Source organism: Euprymna scolopes, chromosome 11, assembly GCF_053919585.1.
Source record: "Euprymna scolopes isolate OS-2025 chromosome 11, ASM5391958v1, whole genome shotgun sequence".
Taxonomy (NCBI): domain Eukaryota; kingdom Metazoa; phylum Mollusca; class Cephalopoda; order Sepiida; family Sepiolidae; genus Euprymna; species Euprymna scolopes.
Genome location: NC_136492.1, coordinates 60,985,057 through 61,009,501, shown reverse-complemented (window position 1 = coordinate 61,009,501; position 24,445 = coordinate 60,985,057). Strand labels below are relative to the sequence as shown.

Sequence of the window (24,445 nt, the reverse complement as noted above, 5' to 3'; positions counted from 1 at the left end):
GCTGGTCCCAATAGAGAACCCATGGCTACACCATCTATCTGTTTATACATAATATCATTAAAGCTGAATTCAATCGACATATGGGCGAATTTCTTCAATTCTACAAAAATATTTTCGGGAATTGGGGGAGTTGGAAGTTGACTCCAATATAAGGCATCAGCATAGATATTAAGTCTCTAATAGTGGCATGTAAGTTAAAAGACTAGAAATATCAAAAGAAAAAGAACACAAATTTATCATAGTGAGTATAGTTTTGCATAATGTTGGCAAAAGTAAAGGAATCTTTAATCCAAAATAAACTATAACATTCCAAAACGCGTTCTAAGATACTTGTCAACCATTTAGCTAACTTGTATTGAGAGGATCCTATCATTAATAATATAGGTCTCAACGATACCTCATTTTTATGAGTCTTTAGCAAACCATACAACTGGGGGTGAATAGAACCAGTGGGTCGAATTAAATTACAAATGAAAGTGGGAAGAACACCAATTTTGACCCATTTGACAAGTTGTTTTTGGAACTTAATCTCGATAGAGATAGTAGAATCATGTGTACCTACCGGACCTAATTTGACAAATTTAGAGGTGTTCCCCAAGATAGTCAGCATTTTATTGATGTAATCCTGGTGATCCATTATGACAACGCCAGAGTCTTTGTCGGGTTTTGTGATGACTAAAGATTTATGGCGAAGTGCTTTGATTGTACAATTATGTTCACTTGGACATTTTGATTCGCAAAACGACACTGGCATGCCAGCAAATCAATGTGTGACGTCATTTAGTTTCATCTTAACGTCACTGACCTAAGAGTCAGAAATAGAAGAACGTCTTTCTAAATGGGCAAAAAAGTTTAAGTTCCAGCGTGTATCCCTTCTTGCTTTGGGGATATATGGGGGAATGCAAAAGTCCAAGCCATGAGAAAATATTGAGTTAAGCTCAGAAAACTGCACGAAAGAGAGATTGAGGAAATTCTGAGTAGTACTTGGGTTCATCGAGCAACCATATTTTTTTGAAAATCAAATGTTGCAAATTCTTTTGATTCTTTTTTTTTTAACGTTATCCTAGAAAGGCTACGTTCGTTAATTATTGCAACATATCTTGAAAATCTAATTTTGTCAAAAAACGACAAAGTGCCAACAGAATCTTTCCATATTTCATGATATTTTTTGTTTAGATGTGCTAAATCACAAGAAAATTTTCACAAAAAATTGGATATAAAATCGCCTTCAATTTTTTTGTCCAGGATGTAATTTTTTTTTTTTTTTTGTCCAGGATATAATATATATATATATATATTTATCTCGCATATTTCTTTTTCTTCCCTTATCAACACCGACAACTTACCATGTTTTGCATTTTGATAGCCTTTAATTACTTCCCTATAAACATATCACACCCAATGCTTCAAAAACATCTCACTATTTTATATATTTTATATATATATATATATATATATATATATATATAATTTAGATAAGAAATAAAATTTGGCCTAAAGACGCTTCTTTAAAGGAGTTGCAGCAAAAACATGTATGCTTATGTCGCCCATAATGTTCGTATAAATAAACATATATATACAGTACTAAATAATAGATGTAACTTATATAAATACTTGACTGCAGTTTCATAGTTTATCCCTTCTTCAGAAGTATTTTGTTAAACTTGTATAGCATCGCTCAGAAATAAAACAATTTTGAAGAATAATGGATAGACAATTTGATTGAAGTACAGTGTTCATATAAAAAATGTAAGTTTTATTACTGCTATAGAGCTCTACTTATAACGAGTACTGAGCCCTTAACATGTGTAAAGTCTGATTTGGAATTCATATCTGAATTACCATTTTTGGAAAGTGATGGGACGATTCCAATATTTTTCCCAATTCCGGTATAATTACCGATTTTGTTCTAAATACTTGATTCCGATTCTTATTAAATTTCTAAATATTTAGATTTCTTTTTTTTTTTCTAAAAGCAGATTGCATGTACTATACACATATTTTTGGAAACGTAAAAATATGCTTGCGGGGGTAGGAGTCGATTTATAGATTTTAGTTTTACTGGTAGTTTAAAATCAATAAATATTGTTTCATCAATGGAAAAGCAAGACAAAAATGAAAAATTTAAAGAATCGCTTTTACCATCGAAAATTCGACATAAAATTTTCCAATACACCAAAAAAGTTCTGATTTTTTATTTTTTCCAATTCCCGATTGTGATTAATCGTCCCAGCACTAATATATAGAATAATAAAATTAAGCTGAAAAATAAATTTTCCGTGGTAAGGCAAACCTATCTAGATAAAAAAAGAAATATATATGGTGGAACAGAGCAACTTGCTTATTTGGAATATCAATTGAAACAAAAAAGTAAGTTGCTCTGCCCCACTCTGTGTATATATGGAATAATTAGTTTTTTTTTCTAAAGAAGAAAAAAAACCCGCAGAGTGCTCAATTATACGGAAAATCCGAAAATAAGAGCGTTTATTTATACATTTTGTTTCAGAAAGTTTTAGATGAGATAAGTCATTGGTATGGTCGGTTTCAAACCCGATAATTAGGGACAGCTTTAAATACCCATATCAAGCTCTCTCCAACCAATACTCATCTCTCTCCTCTGAGATGAGTGTTGGCTGAAGAGAGCTTGATATGGGTATCTAAAACGGCCCCTAATTATCGGGTTTGAAATCGACCGTAGCAATGACTTATCTCATCTAAAACTTTCTATAAACAAAATATATATATGATCTCCAAATCAGTTTGATGAAAAACTGCAGTTTGCATTTAAAAAAAAAATTTTATTATACACTTAACTATTCGGGTGAGTTTTTGTATATCAGAGGAAGTTGCTGTGGTAGGTGACACAAGGTTGTTACATGGTACTTTTTCAAGCACTTTTGATCATTATCTGATAAGATTGAAATCACTTGAGATAGACCATACAACAATCTTGAATCTCTACTACACCAACTTCCTCGCCCACTGATTTATGGAAGTATTGAGAAAACTATTTAAAGATACAAATTTTTTTTTTTTAGCATGCCTAAATAAGAAATTGTTGCCAAAATAGACCTGCTCTTCTATTCTGGATGTCATTCAGAAGTCTTGTTACCTAGGTGATACCATTAGAGTGAGCATGTGCAAATATGATTGCAACAATTAGTAGATGGAATAAATTCAAGTAACTTCTGCTATTACTAACCAGCAGTGCTTTACCACTACCAACCAAGGGAAGGGTGTATAAGGCATATATATACGTAGTATAATGTATGGAAGTGAAATCTGGCCTATGGGGGCTGAAGACATGCGTTGCATGGAGAGAAATGATACGAGAATGATACGAGATGGATGTTTAAAGACAGGCTTATTTCTGATGGCCATGTAGAAAGATTAAATTTAGACATGATGAAGATGTGTGCGGAAGAGAAGACTTTAATGGTATGGCGACGTTGAAAGAATGGATGCAAGATTTTGGGTTAGATGTAGAACAGTTGAGGTAGCAGGTTAAGATCACAAGGAAAACCGGGGAGGAATTGATAATGAATTTGAGAAAGAGATAAAGACTTTAAAGAGATAGGTTAGTTTAGAAGTTAACTTCAAAAAGCTGTCCAATTCAAGCTAGCATGTAAAACGGACATTAAACTAAATATGATAATGATATGTATGTATGTATTCAAGCACATAGGTCGATGGTTTGCTAACATACACACGCGTACACACTATGCATATGAGCCCATTTACAAACACCCATTCTGTTTTTGCTTCTCCAATCTGTAAGATAGGATAAAAGTGAAAATAACTTTGCATTCTTCTAATATTTTTTTATTTTTATTTTGTTTTTGTTTTCTCAATTAACTGGCTGGCAATTATTTATCTTCTGAGGCTTGAGATAATCTCAGCTGTTTAGTCATTACTGCCCTCTACCGGGTCAATGTGATAGACAAATGACTCTCCTTAGTCAGACTCAGCCATCAGCTGAATTTTTTTTTTTTCTTCACTTTGCTTAGCTTCCCATCCACCCCCTTTCTTAGGGCCTGACTTGTTTTAGAATTCTTGTTCATTATCTTGCCTTTCCATACATCCCATTGCAACTTTGAAAGGGAAATAAAATCTGAGAGATATCGCTCTGCTAAGAATAAAGAAAATAGCCTTTTTGTTATGATGGGAATGGCCTTAAATATATATATATATATATATATATATATATATATATATATATATATATATATATATATATATATATATATATATATATATATATAGGAAGTTTCACACTATTTATTTATTTGTCACCTTTGAGGTTTTAAGAATGTGTTGTCTGATTTCTACAGTTGCTGATTAATAGCCACGATAAGTATTTCCTGTAAGGACGAGTGAACTGCATTACATTATGTGCCTCCTATATTAGAGAGTGCGAGAGGAGGAAATAATCAACCGTGACTAAAAGCAGTCAGGCTTAAAATCTTCAGTCATTCTATTTATATACAGATCTAGACTAGAATACCCGTCCCAGAATAGGTAAAATTAATCGCCTACCCCTGCCAAAACAGAAGTTTTGCGCGACTCACATCCCCTTACAAATATTGTTAAATATATAATGATACTAAACTTTATTTCTATAATCTTTATTCCAATTTCGAGCAAAATCCATTGCATGATTTTTATTGTAGAACATATCTAAAATTTAAGGCTTAAGCTTAAGGGATCTTAAGAAGAAATTGAAATTCAATGAATCTTGCTTAATTGATGTCTAATAAGTATGGATCAAATGTAATGCAGGTCTGAAATATTTGAATTTTCACATAGGCGATTGAGTTATGTCCCTTAAAACCTTTAAAATGCTCCAAAAGAACTGAAAATTGAAGGTATCCGAATTTTCACAAAGGCTTTCCACCGCCTTTCTGCAGTAAAGTATTCAGTAAAGATATTGAAAATCAATTTACAATCTGTAAAATTGCATTTATAACAATTTGTTATTTGACAACAAATACAAGTTGAAAACTTAAAAATTTCCTTATTTCATGAAGTTTTAAAGCATGGTTCTTTTCCTCAGAGGAAAATAGCAAAATAATATTAATAAAGAAAACTGTAATTTTGTTGGTTTGCGCACAAATTGAAAACTTCTGAATATAAGAAGTTGTGTGTGTGTGTGTGCGCGCGGGCGCGCGATAATATAGTTACATTTCAATTTCAAGATTTTATTCATCTTATTCAGTTTCAACATATCTAAATTTCAATATTTGTTTGCAGAACTGTTACATTACCGGTCACACTTTATGATATCATCTAATATATATATATAAAAACAAGTAGTTAATAAAACATGTTGAAAACCTATTTAATTTTACAAAGGAAACACAAAATAAGAGGATAGTCCTTAATCCGCGGAGTTTTGAAGAAATACTTTCCTTCTCATCAGAGGGTAGGATTTAGCAAAATGCGGGATCGGATTTTGCTTGCAAAATTATTTGATGGAACTACAAGTCAGTGATAGATCTTACTTGGTAACAAATAGTGAAGCAGATGGAATATGGTGAAGAAAAAGGTGATTTTACGTGAAAACTTATATAAGTCCTGAAGTGTGACCGATGACAACCAAGCCAAATAATAAATTATACTAATATAGACAAAAAATTTCAAGAATTGAATTCAAATGCTTGATGTAATTAAGTAAAAAAAAAAAAAAAAAAAAATGTATATTAGAAGAATTTTTTACCAATTTTATGTCCCTTTATGAAAATAAAGATTATGATAATAAACCATATCTCCGGAATCCATATCCAGTTTTAATCAAAGTTTATTGCATGATTTTGGTTCTTTAAAAGCTCTAATATTTATGGTTTAAGCTTAAGCAGACTTAAGAAGAAATTGAAATTCAGAATTTTGTTTAATTGGTGTCTAATGCTTATTGATCAAATTCAATGCAACCCTGAAATAATTTACTTTTCAAATGAGATGCTGCACCTTATATTATTCCCCTTAAAACTCTTTAAAATACTCCAAAGAAACTGAAATTTGAGAAATATGTATTGATGTCTAATATCTGTTAAAATTTCACAAAAATTAGACGTATCTTTATGAAGGGTGTCCACCCCTACTTTACCCCCTTTACATAAGTCATAATGTGGGCTATATTTAGTTTTATGTTTAACAACTGTGTTTCCAAATCCATAATGATTGGTTCATTTAGGAGTGAATCTTAAACATACAAATATATAAACATATACACATATATATGAAGTTAGGTAAGCTCTATTTCCTTTTCGGTTTTATTGAGCTTTTTATATCTGGCTGAGTTTATTTTACTTGTAAATATTCACTCTTTAATATTTATAATATATTTTAAGTTTACCATTTTGATTACCTTAGTAAATTTATTGTAACTTTTATTTTTTATATATATATATATATATATATATATCACATTGACACACCGGTTCTCGTTAGATCACCGAAGTTAAGCAACGTTGAGCCTGGTTAGTATCAGACGGGTGACCATTTGGGAATTCTAGGCACTGTATGTGCTCTCTGCTTATCTCGGCATTTGTTTCAAGTCATCCTGTATATACACTTCACTTGCCACTGGTATTAAACAATGTCGACTCCAGAGAGGTGTGGTTGGAGTTTGTGCAACTCCTGCCACAAAAATTTCACGCACAGGCACCCCTTCATGGGTATCCATAGTCTGTCAAAGACTGAAGGAGCCTGTGTGTTATATAGTGTGTGTGTGATATATGTAAATAAACTACTTAAAATATTTCCGGCTTAACGTTTTGTCTAACCTCTTTTGAATTGATGCAAGTATTTTTCTTAAATATTTTAAATTCTTCTATACACTTTGGGGCATTTGATACACTTTAATAGACGCCATGGGAATCATTTTCTTTCATAAAACCTAAGAAATGCATTTTAAGTATGTCAGTTTTCTATATGACCTAAAGGAAATCCAGACTTATCTTTTTCAAGTATATTTTTTTCGAACCGGTGGTGGGGAGGGGGGGGAGGAATTTTTATTTTAATAATATTAAGAGAAAATAACGCTTAAAAGTATTAGTCTGTAGAGATTTTCGGTTGGACTATCCGAACATTTAAGATTTCTTTTGCAGACTGCTCGGTTTTTGTTCCAACAACAGTAGTGACTTCTTTTTATTACATTTTCATCCCAAACAAGGCATATTGCCACTTTGATGTAGAGGGCTACTATCAGGGACATAAGCTACAAGGGTACTATGTGGGGAGTTGGGCAGCAAGATGTCGGTTCACATTACACTTGAACTTCTGCATGTCGGTACAATTGGAAGCAGGAACCCAGAAGGGAATTCCAAAGTCTAGCGGTTCTGGGGAAGAAACTACTGGAGTAGAAGGCTCTCTTACATCTCGGGATCTCAACTGTGAAGGGGTGGGATTTTGCTGCTTGTCGGGTTTGTCAGGGAGTATTTACGTCAAGGGGGTACCAGTGCTTGCAGTTCGTCAGAGCATTCATTCACCGTTAAAGTACTTGTAGAACAGGCAGAGGGATGCTACATTTTGTCGATGGGACAGAGGTTGAAGCTTAGATGACAGTTCAGGACCTATTAGGTTGGCGACTTTTTTGAACGTTCTCTAGGAGTGAGAGAGTAGTAGCAGATGCACCAGCCCAAATATGACAACAATACTCCATACATGGGCGAATGGTGGCCTTATAGAGGTACAGGATACTTTCGGGCGTTAGTAGCTTTCTAGCACAGTAGAGAGAATCTACCTTTTTTGAAATGGTCCTGGCAATGCTCTCAATGTAATTTTTCCAACTCGTGTTTCTTGTGAACGTTAGGCCGAGGAGTTTAAAAGATATACTTTCAGATAAAGAGTCTTTGGGCATTGCTATTGGTGGTAGAGAAGGTTTCTTGTAGTTATTGAAGGAAACAAGTTTAGTCTTCGCAGCATTGAATGTGACCATCCATTTTTGTCTTGATTCCACTACAGATTGAAGGTCATCCTGTAGTGTTTTTGCCATTTCTTTAGATATATGTTCATTTGTTTTCCTGTCGTGTCTGTTATCTAGCGTGGTGTCATCAGCATACCCATCTCAGACAATTTTGTCAGGGAGTTCATTTATGAATATTAGGAATAATAGAGGTCCAAGGATAGACTCCTGGGGCACTCCTGCATTTATATCATATTGTTTAGATGTACGACCGTCGAGGACAACCTGAATTTTTCTCTTATCTAAGAACTTCTGAAGTTATTGGTCCTTATTCAGTTATATTTATTTGGATTAGTGGCAATAAATCTGGCTTTGTTAAAGAATGAGCTTTGTAAAACTGAGTACGCTCTTGCAGTGCGTTTCATTGGTGGTGGCTGAGTAATTTGGTAAACTGCAGGGGTAAAAAAATTTTTTGAATTTTGACCCCAATTTTTACCCCTTAACATTTATTGTTTTGGGCTCAAATCAAATTAAAGTTTTCCATATCCAAGTAACCTACATCTAAAATTTCAAGTGTTTAGACCCAAAATTGGAGTTTTGTAGAGTTTTCAAAGGTCAAATCGTTTAACTTTGACACCTTGACAGCCAAATTTCTGGCCGAAAACGGATTAAAAAGATTTTCCCAAATCTCAATACCCCTTATGCCAAATCTCGAGTCTGTAGGCTGAAAATTGACAGAGTAGTTTGATAGGGAATTGTACACATGCACAATTTCACTTTTATAGATATATAGATATACTGTGGGATTTGGTTTTTGAATTTATAACACAAATTTTCTAATTTCCAACAAATTTTAAACAACCTTAATTCGGTTGGTAATTGTGCTACCAAAATCAATTTGGTATCGTTTGTTTTTCTGTGATCACGTTAAGATTTTAGATCAAATTTCGGTTTGAGATACCTATTCTTACACTTTCTCTGGTATGAATGAAATCACACCGATGCTTCAGCTCATTCACATCTCTTGGAATAGGATGCACATAGACCAGTCCTTTTACAAATTTCCACAAATCGAGTCTCCTAACATCCTCCACTGCTGAAGTGATGATCTTTGAAGTCACTCTTTGTAGGTTAGAGCGGAGACTCCTGTTACCATCTTGATTTCGTGTTCACTGGTTGGCTAACATGCTTCATGCGTACGATATCTATTTTGCAAATAAGGATTTGTTGCTTGGATGGCATGTTCAAAAATGGACTGTGCAGAATTATGTATAGAGGACGGAGAATTCGAGAAACGGTCTGTTCTTTCCAAAGGTATTAGTGAATGTGATGCTATAGCTCTGACAAAAATCAAACAGGAAACACCAAGGACCAATGGAGTAGTGGATAAAGTACTTGGTATAATTTAGTTGTAAAATTATAATCTTCTAGAAATACTTCAAATACAATATCAAAGTACTTAGGACTTTATGGCTGACGAAATGAGAGCATCCATTAAAAATAAAGGGTTCTGTTTGACAGAAAGATTCCATCCAGAGTTTGATAAGAATATCAGGGGCGACATCGGTAGAAATATTGTGAAAATAGCACTCAAAATAAGAACATTAGTCAGAAGAATCTAAATAATACAAATAGCACACTAAATCGGCATCAATAACAACTGTAGCAATGCCATTTCTATTTGCATGTTTCTCTTTTAAAATTTGAATAAACTTACGATTGATTAATGGTAGAATCTTTTCTTTGGAACTTGAATTCTTCCAGATATGTTTCATCTTTTGAAGCACAGATGAAATTCTGTGTTGAGAAATTCAGTAGTGCATGGTCTTCTTTTCTGTAGAATGAATTCAATTCTTTTATCACCTTTTTAGCAGAGAAGCAGGTGGGACATTCCTCTGGTTAAACTTTTTTTTTTTCACTTCTTGAAAGAATCTTTGTTCAGAAGCTCCAAGTTATTTTGAATATATTGAATGCCAAGCAAAATCAATTTTGTGCTTCAATTCCTGTCTATTTGAAAGTAAATAATGCGTCTATTAATTTAAACCTTTTTCTCGTAGACAATTCTAGCAAGGTTACCCGGCCTTGCCTGGGGGTATGGACAACAAAATGAGAAAGTTCATAATGTCTAAGTACCAACTGTTTTTTTTTTTTTTTTTAATTCTATCTTTTTTTCTCTGTAACTTTTCTCTTCCTCTTCCTTCCACACACTTTCTCTCTCCCCTTCTCCCCCTCTCTTTCCCCTCCCCTCTTTCCCCTCCCCTCTCTTTCTCTCTCCCCTCTTTCTCTCTCCCCTCTTTCTCTCTCCCCCTCTTTCTCTCTCCCCTCTTTCTCTCTCCCCTCTTTCTCTCTGCCCCTCTTTCTCTCTGCCCCTCTTTCTCTCTGCCCCTCTCTCTCTCCTCTCTCTCTGCCCCTTTCTCTCTCTCCCCCTTTCTCTCTCTCCCCCCTTTCTCTCTCTCCCCCTTTCTCTCTCTCCCCCCTTTCTCTCTCTCCCCCCTTTCTCTCTCTCCCCCTTTCTCTCTCTCCCCCCTTTCTCTCTCCCCCCCTTCTCTCTCTCCCCCTTTCTCCCCCCCCTTTCTCTCTCTCCCACCCTTTCTCCCCCCCTTTCTCTCTCCCCCCCTTTCTCTCTCCCCCCCTTTCTCTCTCCCCCCCTTTCTCTCCCCCCCCTTTCTCTCCCCCCCCCTTTCTCTCCCCCCCCTTCTCCCCCCTTCTCTCTCCACCCTTTCTCTCTCCCCCTTTTCTCTCCCCCCTTTCTCTCTCCACCCTTTCTCTCTCCACCCTTTCTCTCTCCACCCTTTCTCTCTCCACCCTTTTCTCTCTCCCTCTCTCCACCCTTTCTCTCTCCCTCTCTCCACCCTTTCTCTCTCCACCCTTTCTCTCTCCACCCTTTCTCTCTCCCTCTCTCCACCCTTTCTCTCTCCACCCTTTCTCTCTCCCTCTCTCCACCCTTTCTCTCTCCACCCTTTCTCTCTCCCTCTCTCCACCCTTTCTCTCTCCACCCTTTCTCTCTCCCTCTCTCCACCCTTTCTCTCTCCACCCTTTCTCTCTCCCTCTCTCCACCCTTTCTCTCTCCCTCTCTCCACCCTTTCTCTCTCCCTCTCTCCACCCTTTCTCTCTCCACCCTTTCTCTCTCCCTCTCTCCACCCTTTCTCTCTCCACCCTTTCTCTCTCCCTCTCTCCACCCTTTCTCTCTCCACCCTTTCTCTCTCCCTCTCTCCACCCTTTCTCTCTCCCTCTCTCCACCCTTTCTCTCTTCCTCTCTCCACCCTTTCTCTCTTCCTCTCTCCACCCTTTCTCTCTCCCTCTCTCCACCCTTTCTCTCTCCCTCTCTCCACCCTTTCTCTCTCCCTCTCTCCACCCTTTCTCTCTCCCTCTCTCCACCCTTTCTCTCTTCCTCTCTCCACCCTTTCTCTCTCCACCCTTTCTCTCTCCACCCTTTCTCTCTCCCTCTCTCCACCCTTTCTCTCTCCCTCTCTCCACCCTTTCTCTCTCCCTCTCTCCACCCTTTCTCTCTCCACCCTTTCTCTCTCCCTCTCTCCACCCTTTCTCTCTCCCTCTCTCCACCCTTTCTCTCTCCCTCTCTCCACCCTTTCTCTCTCCCTCTCTCCACCCTTTCTCTCTCCCTCTCTCCACCCTTTCTCTCTCCCTCTCTCCACCCTTTCTCTCTCCACCCTTTCTCTCTCCCTCTCTCCACCCTTTCTCTCTTTCTCTCTCCACCCTTTCTCTCTCCCTCTCTCCACCCTTTCTCTCTTTCTCTCTCCACCCTTCTCTCTTTCTCTCTCCACACTTCTCTCTTTCTCTCTCTGATTTGAAAAGATTGAATTTAGATTCATCACTAAAATTAACCTTTCAACATTTTTTTAATTTCCAAATGTTTTTCAGCGAATAACAATCTGGCCTTTTTATTTTTAATAGAAATTAAAGGTTTTTGGCATGGACTTCTGGAATATAATCCAAGTTCGTTTAATATTCATTCCGGGGTATCGAAGCCGCAGTTTTAAAACTATCAGAACGAGATGATCGAGTGACTTTTCTATCCTCCCTCTTGTTATTCGCGGTCGGGCTGATTTTTCTTTTCAGTCAATCGTAATTTTTTTTTTTTTTTTTTTTTTTCTTCAATAACCTGAAAAACAACACTTTTAGACCTTTTCAATATTTTGGCAATCTCCCCTATGAACTTTTTTTCATCATTATGGTCACAAATAAGCTTGTATAGATAGCTTTTTTTCGAATATTCGGAGTCGACATTTTGTTAAGTTATTAAAATTGCTAAAGTTTCTATTAATTTTCCGCGTTCCTTAAATTTTGGATGCCTGTTATTTAATTAAATTTATTTATATGTAAAAAAAAAAAAAAAAAAAAAATTAATATGTATTCAAAATCAAAAAAATTTTTTTTTTATTTAACTACCATTAGAAAATTTACCAAAAATGTTTGTTCTTTTTTCATAAAGTTAGAAGCCATTCAAGAAAAATGATCGACCGTTCCTTAACTTTTGGACGGTACTGTATATTTAATACTAAGAGTATCATGTAATCATGCACTCTTATATCTCTACATGAATGGTGTGGGTGGTGAAAGAAAAATTGTAATGAACGACGAATGATACTAGGAGCTACTATGAGATAACAATGTATCCTCACTTTGTGATGTCCTCTTACTTTGGTTGATAATCATCTTTTTACAATATTTATGTTGAGAAATTATGTATTTAATCATACACACATACACACACATCCACCTTCCTTGAAAATGCTGCTGTCAAAGCTGACTTATGGAATAAGTCGGAGAAAGTGGCAACCTTGGTTGAAGTGAGTGTCCCTACTGATGGAGGTTTGGACAGAGCTGAAAGGGAAAAACAGACCAAATATCAAGGTTTCATGTATGATATGAAAAGAAATTGGAATCTTAGGGAGACATCAATCATACCTGTTATTATAGGTGTTATATATATATATATATATATATATATATATATATATATATATATATATATATATCACAATCACGTCAACACATGTTCAATTATCGATATTAAGCAATGTTTAACCTGGTATGTACAAAAATGAGTGAATATTTGGGAATACCATCTGCAGCTTGTACTCTCCGCTTATCTCGGTGTGGTTTCCAGTCATTCTGGACTTCGTCATTGGAATCAAGCATTAAGGATTGCGTAACCCTTGCCTCACAATTACATATATAGGCACCCTTACAATTGTTATCCATAGTGTGTCAAAACTTAATGGAGCCATGCCTTACAGAAAAAAAAGTACTCCTTTTTGCTGCAGTCAAAAAGCAGAGGACTCAGTTTTCCTCGAGCAGTGGGGAGACAAGTAAATAAGAACTTATTTAGAAAAAAAGTGTTAAAAATGTGTTGAATTTCTCAACGGGTTGTTTTAATGGAGCAGGAAAAGGAGCGGCTACTTTTTACTTGGGAGCTGAAACTACTAAAATTGTGGAGCAAAATCAAGCCCTGTGAACAAATACCGACTTAAGGGGGCCCACAGATGATTTAGCATGTATTAAAACTTTACTAGTGCATTAAAAAGAACCAACCTACATTATATACGAGGGAATGTGTCACTTTAATTGAAGCAAACAGTTTATCACATATACACCGATTTGTGAATGTGCATTCGTGTTATTGAGGGAGGAAAAAGTTGTTTTGAACGTTTTTAGGCGTATATAGAACAAAAAGTAAAAAGAAAAGTAAAATTCCAAGAAACAGTTTTTTTTTTCTTTTTTTTTTTTTAAACTTGGTTAGTTTTAAGGACAGATAAAATAAACATCAATGGAAGTTTTCCAGTTGAATCGGTTTGTTTAGAAACAATTTTGATCAGCCTACAGTTTTGTTTTATTCATTTTCAACTACTAAGGATACTCGACGATGCCCGGTAGTATGAATAAAAAATAATATAGTTAAAAAAAAAAGTAACATTTTTTTTTTTTTTTTTTTAGAAGCACATTCTCTCTCTTTCCTTCCCTTCTCTCTTTCTTTCTCTCTCTCTTTCTCTTTCTCTCTCTCTCTCTCTCTCTCTCTTTCTCTCTCTCTCTCTTTCTCTCTCTCTCTCTCTCTCTCTCTCTCTCTCTCTCTCTCTCTCTCTCTCTCTCACACACACAATGTAAAAAGATGACTGACTTGATTTCATTGTCTTAAACAGCCATAATTCGCCCATGCATGGAGTTTTATTGTCACATCTGGGCTGGTGCATCCACCACTAATCCCTCCCCCCTTCCCTCTCTCTCTCTCTCTCTCATATATATATATATATATATATATATATATATATATATATATATATATATATAATCTCAAACAAGGTTATAAAAAAAAATAAGTTTCCAATCTAATATGTTCCGCACTATAAACCAAGCTCCAACCCCTGTTCCATCGCCGCAATGTTATATCCCTGTGCCTGTTTTACAACTACTTTAATGGAATGTGCTCTGAATTCTTAGCACTTATACTCCGGACAAATGCGTCTAGCAACAAAATTCTACCCTTCACCGTAGAGGCCCTTAGATGCTGGAGAGCCTCCTATTTTAATATTTTTTTCTCTCTGACTGCTAGACTTCAGAATTCCCTTCCTACACTAACTGTACTTGCAGAAATTAAATGTGATGTGAACAAACATCTCACTCGTCTCCTTACATAATTCTCTGTAGACATAGTCCCAACTAGTAACCCCTCAAGTCCAAGTAGCAATATGTCTTGTTTGTGATAAATAAAAGTTAAAAAAACAACAAAAAAACACGTAATAGTAAGGGAGGGAAGTAATTTTCTTTACCCACACCCATGCATTAATTTGGTCAGTGGTAATCCCTAAAGAGATGAATATTACAGTATCGTTTTTACAGTAACCAGCTCGGGATTACACTTAATCCAGTGATGTAAGGTTTGTACCTGTAGCTTGTGTAGTTTCTGACTTTTACCCTAACACACACACACACACACACAGATTTAGTATTTTTATATAATAGTTGGAATGATCGTTTAACCATCTTAGATTGCTTACTCAGTCAAAAATTGAATTTTTTTTTTTCTTCTCCTCTTTCCTTTCTTGAGGCCTTGTAAGCCCTGATTCTCAGGGAATTAGTTTCCCACGATCAAAGAGCTCCAGTTCTAAACAAACACAGGGAAAGAATGAAGGGGGGGGGTGTTATTGGGGACAAGTAGTAGACGGTCTGCTTTTTGCTTTTTATGTTTTTTTCTTGTTGCTTATTAGTCATTGTTTAGTTCCATTTTTGTTATTTTTTGTTTTTACTTATCTTTTTTTGTTATCATTATTCATTCTTTTTGTTTGTGTTTTTGTTTTTTACTTACCCTTCATTTTTCTTTCAACTGAATGCAACTATAACCACCTGTCATGTCCTGGTGTATTTGCTAGAGAAAGATTGCTTTGGCGTTGGCAACTTGTTTCTAATGACTTCAGTCTTTTCTAATCCTAATTATTATTATTTTTTTCTTAAAGAAAAACAAAGGTTACTAAATGAAGAGTTACACTAAAAAAAACAAAAAAAAACTCTATAGTAAATTACTTTTTTTTAATTTTTTTTTTTTTGCAAAATTTTTATTAAGTAAACTTAAGGCAATTTTGTTAGCATTAAATGCTCCCATATCCTTTTTGGCCTTTTGGTTAGGAGCAAAGTGTTGTAGCTTGCCAAACTTTCACAAAAAAAAAAACAAAAAAAAAACACTCGTCTAGCTACAACAACCATCAACAATTTCCCCCACTCACTATCCATGTCGAAATCTAAAAGTAAATTCTATGAACAGCTTCTTTCCTAGAATTGCTCATCTATGGAACTCTGTTTCGCTCACCTGCTTTCCAGCTCACTACAATGTAAGCAAGTTCTTGTTGAGCCCCTCCCCCTAAATAATCCATTTCTACCCCTATTATACGCTGTTGTCTCAGTGACTACCACATAGTTATTAAGGCGTATCTTCGAGTGGCTTTAGGGTGTTGATAAGTGGTGACTCTCATGTAAATATATATATATATATATATATATATATGAAATATATATATATATATATATATATATATATATATATTACATCTTTTCTGTCACTGGTCAGCGAAGGAGAAATTTTTCTAAACTGAGGCAATTTAAATTTTTGTTTCAATCCAGAGTGCCCCATTTTGAGGAACTGGATTTTTTATGCACATTAAAGATCGACTTTGTGTCTAATTCTACCTGCGTGGGGAGGCAAATATATATACCTTTCGAGTGTCTGTGCCTCGTTTTGATGATTTATTGAAATCAAAAAATGCAATAGCATAAAAGTAAAATCATTTTTAATAGTCTTGTTTAAAAAAAATAATTTAATTACAAAATTTAATCCCCCAAAATGCATTTCGCTTCCTTGTAAACAAGTTGGCTACTTTTATAATTTGTTAACATGTGAAAAGAAAGAAAAGAATTAAAAAAAAAAAAAATTGATTTATTGTTCTTCGGAATTTGATAGAAATTTATAAGCATTTAAACTGTCGAATCGAAAGTTATCTAAACTGGCTTGAAAATTCTCATGTATTAAAAAATTTAAGTTTGGAAGCTACCTACAATTCCTGCGGCACTAATGCCAACAGGGTCTAGACCATTATTGAAATGTCTTTTTCCTCATTTGACTGCTGTGTTGTTCCTGTGCACTTCCAGGAGGTCCGCCCTCCCAGGTTTTGTCCTTCACCCTTTGAGAATCGGTTGCATATTACTAATCGCCTGAGGCGTCCCTACTGGAGAATGCCAACCGGGGCTGGCCAGGCATTTTTGCTGGTTAGTGTATTCTAGACTGTCCCATAATCATCCTCTAATATACTCAGAAGAAACTGAAGTCATTTCAACTTTTCTTAATTAGTATCTGTACACACACACATTGTTTGATATAACTATCCACTGACATGTTTCGTCGTCTACGACTCATCAGAGTGGCTGAATCTAGCAAGAAATCGGGACCCCATAGTTAGCGTGGGGGTAGAGGACTATGCTTCTATCTCGCACGACTGCTGGATAATTTAAATTTCATTAGAATCTGATGTCTTTTAACAGGACTTAATCTACGGAGGTAGCATGCTCTCCTTCCGTCAGCACTGACTGGGTGTAAGTCCTAATGAATTTGTAATTGTTTTTATAGTTCCAGCCTTACTAATGATTGAACTATCAACCTCGAATAGTGTAACTTATAGCTAAATTTAAACAAGCACTTTATCCATTACGCCACAAGGCGTAAATTAAAAAAAAAAATGAGAAAAAAACAATCCTAATCTCTAAACTTCATAAACAAAAAAAATTAGGGACATTATCAACTTTACATTAATTTCTTTATAGAAATAAAAAATAAAATATTAAATAAATTAAACTCAAAAAGAATATACGCAAAATCAATAAATATTAAATAGTGACTGCTGAAAGAATAAATGTCTCCATCGCCCGACCAGAGGTTCCGAATGCTGAAATTAAGCGTAGTCAATCCAACCGATACGATGACTTGCGAAAATGGCGACACAAAAACCAACCCCTCCTTGTAGAAAACTGGCCAGTTGAGGGTGAAGGAATTAATATTTTTGGCCTCGCACACACGCACATACACATACACATATATATATATATATATATATATATATATATATATATATTTTGTGTACAGAAAGTTGTTAGTTGAGACAGGTCATTGGTACCGTCGGTTTCAAGCCCGATAATAAGGCCCGTTTAAGGTGTCCTATTCGAGCTCTCTTCAGCCAATATTCGTCTCCTTATTATCGGGCCTTATTATCGGGCTTGAAACCGACGGTACCAATGACCTGTCTCAACTAACAACTTTCTGTACACAAAATATAAGTACGCTCTTAAAATTTGGATTTTCCTTTTAATTGAGCACTCTGCTGGAATTCTTTTTCCAAAAAAACTAATCATATATATATATATATATATATATATATATATATATATTTGTAGTCATCGACATAGTCATGTTTCGTTATATCACAACTCATCAGTGCCACTAGACTAGCATCTCTCCCAAGCCAAGGATTGAACCTAGAACCGTTGTGTTGATAGTCGGCAGTTCTCCCACTCGACCATGGAATCGACGCCCGTAAATAACTCGTCGGAATGTCTATTTAAATAGACACCCGCCAACCTCTTTTATAGTGCTCAAATCGCCTGTTCATAAACAAACAACGAGCTTCGCATTTTCAGCCAATTAAGTAGCAGGTGAGATTATTTATGACAGTGCTCTACCCAAAGAGGGGGGCTTAAAATATATTTGTAGTCATCGACATACAGTCCTGTTTCGTTGTATCACAACTCATCAGTGCCGCTAGACTAGCATCTCTCCCAAGTCAAGGATTGAACGTAGAACCGTTGTGTTGACAGTCGGCAGTTATACCAATAAAGTTTTTTTTTTTTTTTTTTTTTTTTTTCTTGCTCTGCCATTAATATTTTATTTATGCATAGTTTCTACATTCTGCATAATTGCAGAATTGCTTGGAATTTAAGATGAAAACGTTCTAACACACGGAAATGTATAAGTGACCTTGTTGGTGTGTGTACAAAAAGTGTCTACCAAACTCCTCTCTGAATACTTAGCCTATAGAGTTGAAATTTGAGCATTTGGACCTGTAGCAAACTTTCGATTTGGTATTTATCTGGCAAAAATTGTTGCTAAGGTATCGAAATTGAAAAAAAATAGTTGTCCTTGGCAAAGTAAGTTGAATAAAACATTACTCCTGTTATTTTTGCACATTTGCAAAATTAAACATTTATAGCTCAAAGTCGCTTAATTTTTAACCTTTTGTATCCATCTGTCCATAGTTCAGGCGGTAACAATACCAAAGATGAATAACAACTAAGCCTGAAGCGCTACACGTTATGGCTTAGATTCTCGTGGATAGTACCCAAGTCATATTTTTATAGTTTTTGGAATCATTACTGTATATTGGATAATAATCGATGGAGAATTGACTATAATAAATAAGAAATCTGCATGAAATAAATTATATTTATGTGTGGTGGAACGATACAATTGTTGCCCTAGAAATAACAGGATTCCATTTCCGTTTGATGACAATCTGGGGGGGGGGGTGCAGACCATTTACTAGTTCACCAGTTGTGTACAAATCCCAAGAGCGATAAGAACCTTCTATCATGTCTGAAAGTGACGCAATGATCAACAAGCAAGATCGGAGATGCTGTGTAACTCATGCTCTCTACCGATCCAAGTTATGACAGCAGGACCATTGCCAGCACCCTTAAAATGCATAACTGGATTGCCACGAATAACAGATATTCTCAGAGTGATGAAAAAAAAAGTTTCTTGCCAAAGTTATGGTCTTTGGTGTGGTTTCAGGTGAAAGCCACATCATGTCACCTCACATCTTTTGAAGTTGGCTTGGAAGTCAACACCAAAGTGTACCTGGATGTGCTGAAGTGTGGTGATCCCCCTAGTGCAATCAGATGGCAACTGGCAGGCCCCAGATGTAGCAGCAGGATTTTGCACTGGCCCACAAGTCCAAAGAAACCCAGGCTCTGCTTCAGGAGTACAACTTTGTGCCCTTCTCCTCTCCCAACCTGAACTTCCTGAACTACTTCGTTTGGTCATATATCGAGAACATCACCAGCATGACCTCCCACAACACCAAAGCCAGCTTGATCGCCGCCATCCGCCAAGTATTCACCAAGCTCCCGCCAGTGCTTGTGGAAAAGGCATGCTCCCAGTTCCATACCTATATTGAGGCAGTGTTTGAGACTGAAAGCGGCTATATTGAATAAATTTCAGCTCTACTGCATAATCTAGTTACCTGAATTGATTTTTTTCAATAAAAGTTTAAAAATAAAGCTGTAGTGTTTTCTTTAAGGCGATAACTTTATCGTTCCACCCGGTGTATACAAGTACATTTTTATTACAAGAAATCAAAATATAGTCTCTAGTCTTTGTAAGCTATCATTAAAATGTTCAAGTACTTCTATATTATTTACTGTCTTATAATTTTTTGTTTTGTTTTGTTTTTTCACACAAGTGTCACCACTTATCAAGGCCCAAAGGCCACTCGGGGATAAGGATGAATAAATGTAAGGTGGTAGTTTAGTAATCGTTTATCGTGTAGATTGGGTAGGATTATTTAAGGAGATGACTCAACAAGAACTTTTTTACATTGGACTTGAAAACTACTATATTCAATCGGGAAGCAAGCAAGTGGAACAGTGTTCCATAGGCGAGCAGTTTTAGGAAATGTATCAGAAATTATCCCGACTTTGCATAAAGCAATTTTGAATGTCTGAATTGTTGCAAAAGATTTTAGACTAGCAGAACCTCGTGAAAATTCTGTAATTAAATCTCCATAATTTACTGTTAGTATTTTGTTTCAAATATTACAAATTGAGGCAAAATAGTTATGTAAGGTTTAATAATATTAAGTAAAAATTCCATGAACTCAATTGTCAGTTAAATATTCTTTAAATAAAGCATTTGTTGTTTCATTGTTTTCTTTTGACATATAAACTCTTTTAGCCAATTCCACTGTGGAAAAAGTTTACGCTGCAAGTTCTTCATATCTTCAAATATTTATTCAGAGCTTGATCTGGCATATCAACCCTTTTTGGATTGTTTAATGCCAAATTTATCAATTTTGGAAACAAATTTTTATGCATCAATTATTTTATATCTTCAACATATTTGTTTATGGTGTTTGGCTTGTCGAGGAAAATTGTTTTTTCTTTTGACTTTGCAGAACATGATTGGAAAAGAACAAGATCAATGCCTGGTGCATTTAAGCCAGGAAGCCGATATCTTTAGCACCAGCTAAATAAAGCATATCTGGGTTTGTATTACTGTACACATAGATTCGAAAAAGTTGTCAAAAAACAAATATATCAGAAACAAATATATAACAAATAAATGTTATCAAAGGCAAGATAAGTTACTTTTCTACCAAACTGGATATATTTTTTTGTGTTTTTATTCAAGGTAACATGTTTATTCAGCTCGAAAAACATGCAGTGTTTACCGATGTATTGGAAAATTCAAAATGGCGCTCGACTCTCTCTTTAACACGGTAAGTTTGGAAAAAGGTGTTATAAATAATAAACTAGACAAAATACTATTAAAAAGCCACCGAATATATGTCAACTTATGTCATGGTAACATATATTGAGCGAATTTCTAACAACATTTTGTCTAGTTTATTATTTATAATACCTTTTCCCAAACTTACCGTGTTAAAGAAGAGTCGGGCGCCATTTTGAATTTTCCAATACATCAGTAAACACTTTATGCTTTTCGAGCTGAATAAACATGTTACCTTGAATAAAAACACAAAAAATATATCCAGTTTGGAAGAAAAGTAACTTATCTTGCCTTTGATAACATTTATTTGTTATATATTTGTTTTTTGACAGCTTTTTCGAATCTATGTGTACAGTAATACAAACCCGCATATCTCTATTAAAGTGTGAAAATTCAAATTTTTTAGGAACAATAAACATTTATTTTTTACGATAAAAAGCAATTGTCAGCGAAACCTTTTCTTTTAAATATATTAGCAAACTTCTCAGCTAATTTATTCTTTAAATAAATAAAGCTATTAATGAGCCCCACCCCCACCTTTGATGAGTGATAGCATTCATGAAATTGCCTAAGCAAATTATTATATAGATCCATAGGTTGACTTTCCAAAAATATGAATACTGTGATGCTGATAGTTTTTTTTTTTTTTTTTTTTTTTTTTTTTATTATAATGTAGTGAGTTCCAAGATGCACAGTTGATTATTTAAATGAATACCTGGGGTATTACGAGTATCTATTCTGGTTATCTCCCCTTCGTTTTCCTTGAGTTTAATTTATTTAATATTTTATTTTTTATTTCTATAAAGATTTTAATATAAAGTTGAAAATGTGCCTAATTTTTTTTGTTTATGAAGTTTTGAGATTAAGATTGTTTTGTTTTTTTCTCATTCTTTTTATTTACGCCTAGTGGCGTAATGGATAAAGTGCTTGTTTAAATTTAGCTATAAGTTACACTATTCGAGGTTGATAGTTCAGTCATTAGTAACGCTGGAACTATAAAAAACAATTACAAATTCATTAGGACTTACATGATGTTTTGAATATAATAAACTAGTTATGACCAAAGGTTCATTTCATTCGGACAAGAAATGGGGCCTAATTAGAGTTGGGGCCCGTTTTTTTTTTTTTTTTTTTTTTTTTTTTTTTTTTTGGTCACCCTGTATATATACTTAGTATTTGCATAAAAGAGTAAGTAACAACGATGAATGTATTTAGGTATTGTTTTAAACAAAAACCATTAGAAATTTTTTAGCAAAAATTACTTTGAATAAATGTTGACTACCCTCTGTCTACTTTTTGCAGATTATAAAAAAGGTCGTTTAGTTTAAAAAATATATTTATGTCGGGGTTTTTTTTTTTTTAATTTTATTAAGTTAAAAAAATTTTTAAATTACTTTAAGCTCATGGGAAATTCAAACTTGAGTATTGATATAAAATACTCTGATTAGGAATCTTATCCCTCCCTCCCCTGGCATTGATGTAATAAGACTACCCCAAATTATAAAACATCCTGCTCTTTTTACTAACTTCACTTTAGTGCTGAATTAAACCTAAGTACGGTTTGTGTCTTTTTTACAAAATTACTGTCTTAGTAATGTGTGCTCTGCCTATTCCTTTTTATATTTTATTGTATACAGTAGAACTCGGAGATATGGCATTAAAAATTAATAACAAAATACAGTACACATGTATATAAACAAATAACATTATAAATAACACCATAAGACGGGGTAAAAATCGTATCCAGAGGCTGGAAAAAACATTGTATTCCATGTTTTAACCTGAAAAAACCTGTATCCTATGGCCACTGTATGCCGGGGTTCAACTGTATAGAGTTTGTTTTACTCATATTACCTTTGCTTTAATTAAAACCTTTTGTTTTGCGTATTTAAAACAAACAATGAAAGATTGATTCTGTTAATTTAAGTGAGGATTATTAAAACAATATTTGTTGCAACAATGATTAAAACAAATGTCTGGGATCCTGCAGCTTAACGCTGCAATTTAATTAAGAAACTTAGGATGCCATTAAATTTTCCCAGGTGTTATGAGTATCTATTTCAGTTATCTCCCTTGAACCCAATTCTCTAAAGAATTAGACTGAGATGTCATCGTCTTAATGATGGCACGTGTTGCATTATTCTCCTCATTTGTCTTCGCCCTGTCGTTTCGTTGTGAAAGCCTATTGTGGTTCTTTTATCATATGTGGATGAGTAATCCGATTCCTAAACGATTATTGACAATATATCTGTTTCAACTTCATTCTCTTGCCATTAAATCTCAGTTCTTGTCTGAAAGTATGACAGTTTTTCTTTAGTTTTTTTTTTTTTTTTTTTTTTTCATTAGAGGAATACAGATACCCAGATAGTTAAAAATGCAAAGCTATGATTGGTTGCAATAATAGTTGTGATTTTGTGATGTGGTCAAATATATACATTATCGTTTGCATTAAGTAGAAAAAAATGGTAATGAATGCTCATGTTTCATTTTTGACACCCTTTAATTTCTAGCTTACGTACAAGTTTTATAATTAATCAGATTATTTGGATTATCTAGACTAATTATTTTTCATCTTTAGTGTTATTTCACAACGGTGCAGTTGATGTAACCTCCAACCTTCAAGTGTATCTTGTTAAACTTGCGAATCTTTCTGTCAGACACTGGAAACTGCACAGAATTTCCAACGGAGCTAGTCATTTAATCCACATAAGTAGCAATGACTGAGTAAAAGTTCTAAGCACTTTGCAATTGTATTTTGAGTATCATCCATACTGAGGATTGAACCCCCAACTTCCAGAAGATTAATTTTACAACTGAATTTTACCAATGGAACGAGAAAATGCTACCCCCATGAATTAAATAAAGGGTTTTGTTTGACAATTCTATGCAGATTCCCCAAGATTGAAATAAGATCAGAGGTTACATTGACTGAAATGTGAAAATAACACAAGATGAGAACAGCAGTCCGAAGGAATCGAATAATCAATTTTCATCTCAAAACTCTAGAAACGTAAGTTTATAATTAAATTAAAGATGGATAAGATTCCTAATCATAGTATTTTATGTCAATAATCAAGTTTGAATTTCCCATGAGCCTAAAGTAATTTTTAAAAAAATTTTTTAAATTAACTTTATAAAATTTTTAAAAAAAATAAAACCTGCCATAAATATATTTTTTAAACTAAGCGACCTTTTTTATAATTTGCAAAAAGTAGACATAGAGGGTAGTAAACATTCATTCAAAGTGATTTTTGCTAAAAAAAAAAAAAAAAAATTCTAATGGTTTTTGCTTATTAAAACAATATGTAAATACATTCATCGTTGTTACTTAGTATTTGCATAAAAGAGTATATATACAGGATACCCCCCCCCAAAAAAAAACGGGCTCCAATTCTAATTAGGCCCCGTTTCTTAGTGTCTTGTCCGAATAAAATGAAACTGGTCATTAGTTTATTATATTCAAAATATCACATCAAAACACT

General features: G+C 34.6%; 1 protein-coding gene and 1 pseudogene across 15 annotated transcripts in view; both read left to right on the top strand.

Moving 5' to 3' along the window:
* Nucleotides 1–24,445, top strand: part of LOC145287875 (fibronectin type-III domain-containing protein 3a-like) — a 791,938-nt gene that overhangs the window by 406,759 nt on the left and 360,734 nt on the right. The window lies entirely within an intron of this gene.
* LOC145288317 (5S ribosomal RNA) lies at nucleotides 6,408–6,524 on the top strand (annotated as a pseudogene).